Below are 5,234 nucleotides of genomic sequence, written 5' to 3'. Positions count from 1 at the left end.
AGTGAACTAATTTCCTCTCTCCAGAAAGAGTTGGGTGAATGGAGAAACTAAGCCGCGTTCCTCTGGAAAGGCTTGCTTTTGAAAGTCGTGAAGGAATTTGTCTTTGATTTCCTTCCTCTCTCTGAAGAATCGCTCCCTGTTCAAATCAAGTGATTTGTTTCTTTCGCTGTCTGAGAAACGCTTTCTAGACGGGATTTCCCTTTGAAAGAAAGCTTCAAGTTTAGTAGGCTTTTTTTTTTCTTTTTTCTTTTCTTTTTTTTTTTTTCCCTCTGTCGTACTGCAAATGTTTTCTGAATGGTGTAGGGACCAGAGATCTTGAAAAAACACTTTGCACACTCTGTCCCTTAGTGGAGTGACAGCCAGACCACATTGGAATCCCAGAACCCCGAGTTAGTGTAGGAGATACTGAGTTCAAAGTCATCCTGAGCTACATAACGGAGTTTGAAGCCAGCCTGGGCAATATGAGACCCCGTGTACCCTACCAGAGACAAGCAAGCATTCAACAGTCTAGAACAGAGATAAGGAAGTGCCTGGAATCCTATACACTTCTCTCCTTGAGCTCCTTCATAGACATAAAATCGATTCTATGGGATGGATTTTAAGTTCACGCTCTTTTCTTGACTTCTACAGAGTCAGTTGTGATAGCCTATGCCTGTCATCCCAGCACTTGGGGGGTGCCAAAACAGGAGAATGTTGAGTTCAAGGCTAGCCTGAGCTACACAACAAGCCCCTGTCTGAAAGACAAAATAGCAGAAGGCTGGGGCAGTAGCCTGGCTGGTAGGGTTCTTGCCTGACATGCAAGAATCCATGCAGAGATGTGTCCATAATCCTGGGAAGTGGAGGCAGGAGAATCAGAAGTTCAAGGCCATCCTCATCTACATAGTGAGTTTGAGGCCAGTTTGAGCTACACGAGACATTGTCTTAACAAATAAGTAAAAGCATATGTAATCACATACATACACACAACCATGCAAGCCAGTGGTGGTGGTGGTGGTGTATATCCTGATATGGCTGGCCAGGACACTCCTGGTTCATAGAATGCCACTTTAATTCCATTTTGCAACAGGGTTGTAGGCTGTCTCTCGGTTCTCAATGTGGTGTTGGCACCCTCAACTTGCTTCAGAAGCTTCTGTCTGACCCCTTGGGGCTCCTCGTGTAGAGCAGAGGTAACGCCTCAAAGTGTACTGTGTTCCTTCTCAGCATTTAAACTCAGCATTTTCTATTTCAAAAGTTTCATGTGGCTCAAGGAGGCCGAACTCTCCCACGCCTTACAGATTTTATTCTTCTATTAGATCTTTTTGCCTTTTCAAGTGACTCCAAAGATGGGTTCCTTTCTTTGTACAGAATGTCTTATTAGATTAAGAGAAGGGATTGTATGATCAAAAGGTGTCCTGGAGAAATGATTTTTTTTTTTTTTTTTGCGGGTGGGGGGTCGTGTGTTTCGAGACAGGATTTCTCTGTATTGCTTTGGTGCCTATCCTGGAACTAGCTCTTGTAGACCAGGCTGGTCTCGAACCCACAGACATCCCCCTGCCTCTGCCCTCGAGTGCTGAGACTAAAGGCATGAGCCACCACCGCCGTGCGAGAAATGATTTTTTTCTTTTTCCGAGACAGGGCTTCTCTGTGTAGCTTTGGAGCCTATCCTGGCACTCGCTCTGGAGACCAGGCTGGCCTTGAACTCACAGAGATCCGCCTGCCTCTGCCTCCCGAGTGCTGGGATTAAAGTCGTGTGCTACCACCGCCCAGTTTCAAGAAATGATTTTGAAAGGAGAGGAAACGTTAAAACGAGTGGACAAGAGACGCCATCTGTGTGTCATATTCATTCATAAGAGAGGTGGGTGAAAGGGAGAAGTTTGGTGGTCTTTTCTTAAATTCTTACTATTTTACTTCTAATATGTATTTTCTGTGTATATGTATTCGTGTATGTGTGAGAGCATATACATGCCCCAGCAGATGTAGGAAGACTGGGGGGGGCGGGGGGCTCTGGAACTAGAGTTCCAGGGGGCTGAGATCATCTTTTTATTAGATTTTAATTTATTTAGTGTATGCATGTTATGTGCTAATGTTTGTGTAAGGGTCAGAGGACAACTTGTGGCTTTCTCTTCTCACCAAGTGGGTCCTGAGGACGGGACTCAATTCATCAGGCTTGGCTGCCCCTTAGCTAAGCTGAGTCATCTCACTGGACCTCAGTGGTGTTGGTCCTTTCTTCTTTTTCTTTTTGGTTTTTGGTGTGTGTGATGTGTTTGAGGTTTATGCGCAACAGTGCGTATGTAGATATCAGACGACAGCTTCGGGATTTGATTCTCTACTTCCAGCTATCCTGCCTGGCAGAGACCAGTGTGCCTGGCTTCAGATTTGCTGTGCAGGCATCCTTTGGGAAATCCTTCTCACACTTAGGATTCAGGGGACATCCCTCAGAGAACAGGCTGTCTTTCAGTCTCTGCTTCTGCCCTTTGGAATTTTGGCTTCTGTCTCAGATGAGCTTGTTTACTTCAGAAGGTGATGCACATTTCCAGAGGGCATCTGAGTTTCCATAGCAACTTGCAGGTGTCTCTGTTGAGGGCCTCCTTGTTCTAGTGTGGTGATGCTTTCCATATAATATATTCTCCCACCCCAGAGTCTCATATAACACAGGCTGGTCTTGAACTCACTATGTAGCTGATGAGTATTTTTTTTTTTTTTTTTTCCAGACAGGGTTTCTCTGTGGCTTTGGAGGCTGTCCTGGAACACCCGGTACTGAGGGATATTCTGACTCTATCTCCTGAACACCAGTATTACAGATGTGCTCCACTGTGCCTGGTTTATGTGATGCTAAGGATAGAACCCAGGGCAGGCCCTCTACAATTGAGCAACACCCCCAGCTCAAGAAAGGAAATACTTGATATTTTGGGGTTTTTTGCTACAGACTCTCTAGGGCAGATGTGTTTCATGTTACCAGCTGTAGTGGCTCCACATATATCTGTCAGGAATGACGCAGGCAGGACTATGGTCTGTATTTCTTTGCTAGACAAGATTATGGTAAGATTATGAGGGAGTAGGCAGGCTTGGCAAATAAAACCTACAAAGCATTTTAACAGGACCATGTTCGAGCACGCCTTTAATCCCAGCACTGGAGAGGCAGATGCAGGTGGGTCTATGTGAGTTCAAGGCTAGCCTGGCCTATATTGGAGTTTCAAGACAGTCAGGACTATGTAGTGAGACCTTATCTAAACCAGGCGAACAAACATACAAACGCCATAGTATATGAATGTAGCTAAAATGTGCTTACTGCTGTCTCACACAATATGTGCTCTTTTTAATTAAAAAAAAAATTACAAGTGTGTATGTATGTAGGCCCTGGCGTCAAGTGGAGGTCAGAACACAACTCGGGGGAGTCAGTTCTCTTTCCACCATGTGGATCCTGGGATTGAATTCTGCTCAGGAGGCTTGACCGAAAACAGCATTATAGGCTGTGCCATCTCACCATGATAATGTTGTCTGTCTCTTTGGCCTTAAACGTCTGCTCCATGGAGAGAGGATTTACCTTCACTCCTATGTTTGCAGCCACATAGTTGATGCCCACTTGTAGTCCCAGCACTCAGGAGGTGGACCAGCAATTCTAGGTTAATTTCAGCTACACAGAGGGTTGGAGGCTCACCTGGGCTACAGGAGATCCTGTCTGAAAAAAACAAGCAAGTAAGCAAGCAAGCAAACAAACAAAGAGCCCTTAAGAAAATACAAGCTTTTTCAGAAGACCCAGGTTCGGTTCCCAGCACCCACAAGTGAGTTGCCCTCACAACTGTCTGTAACTCCCCTCTAGGGGATCCAATACCCTTCTCTGGACTCCATGGGTGTTAGGCCCACAGATGGGACATACACACATATGTACATGCGGTCAAAACACTCATACACAAAAATAAAATAATCAGTAAAATTTTTTTTTTTTGAGATAGGGTTTCCTTTATGTAACAGCTCTGGCTGTCCTTGAACTTGCTCTGTAGACCAGGCTGGCCTCGAACTCAGAGATCTGGCTGCCACTGTCTCAAAAGTGCTTGAATTAAAGGCGTGTGCCACCACTGCCTGACGATAACAGAAGTTTTAAATTTTCTTATTGAGGGTCTAGTAATATGTCTCAGCAGGTAAATTTGTCTCACAACCCTGATAATCCTTGGAACTCAGGGATTAAAAGCAGGGAGAAGACAATGAACTCACAGATTGTCTTCCGGGTCCCACATTTGGGCTATGGCACATTTATACACAAGCACATACATTAATAATCCATTGTTTAAAAAAAAAAAAACAACTTGGCGAATCAATGAAGCAACCTGCATTACTTCCTTCATTTACAGTCATGATTCAGGGAGAAACTGAGACAGCTAAATAATTCAGACTCAAGATCAGTTTCTTGGATGTTGTGTATCTATGAATGGGGCAGCAGTTTGGCTGTGTTTGCTGCTGTCCTCAAGAACCTTTGGACAGTGTTTTGCCTCAGGCATCCATGGACTATCGCACGAAGTTGGTGTCTCTCCAAAGCCCAAAAACAATATCTGCTTTATCCATCCAAGTTATTGGGTAATTCCTTGAAAAGCAGGGGCATGCGTTGTTTACTGTCATGAACTGCTCTAACAACATTTTCAAGTCTTTCTCTGGTCTGGGGTGTGTGTCTTAGCAGTGAGCAGCTTGCCTAGCATGGGTGAGGCCCTGGCTTGATGCCCAGGTACTGCAAAACATAAAAATACAGGTGTTTGGTTGAAGCAGAGTCAGGGTTAATAACAAGGACCTGGTCTGTGTTCTAAGGTTGAATATAGAGCTGCAGTGAGCCACTCTGGCCTGGTGGCACACTTCTGGGAGCCCAGCACTCACGAGCTGGAAGCAGAAGGGTCAAGAGTTGGCTACCCGAGACCCTCTCTCAAAAACCAAAATGGACTAAACAAAACAGCTGGGTTCACTGTCTGACTTCTGAGTGTTGACAGTGGCGTTGCCAAAAGCGTGGGATGAACGACTGTAGTGAAGGCCCCCGTGGGCTATCAGGGGGCACTGAGCCTGCTCTGTGTTGGAGCAGGCGCTGCTCGCGTTAGAGGCCTCACTCCCCTGTTGCAGGCTGCTGCAAACCAGGCTCTAGTGCCCTTCATCTGGGAGACTGAAATCCAGTTTAGCTTAGAGAGCCGTGCATGCCCTGAAGGAGGCCATGATGACGGCTGCCCAGGGAAGGGAGCCTCTGCTCTCTGCCTCTCTTCCACAACCTTCCTCACAGC

This window comes from Cricetulus griseus, chromosome 6 (genome assembly GCF_003668045.3).
Source record: "Cricetulus griseus strain 17A/GY chromosome 6, alternate assembly CriGri-PICRH-1.0, whole genome shotgun sequence".
NCBI classification, from domain to species: domain Eukaryota; kingdom Metazoa; phylum Chordata; class Mammalia; order Rodentia; family Cricetidae; genus Cricetulus; species Cricetulus griseus.
This window is presented reverse-complemented; position numbering follows the sequence as displayed.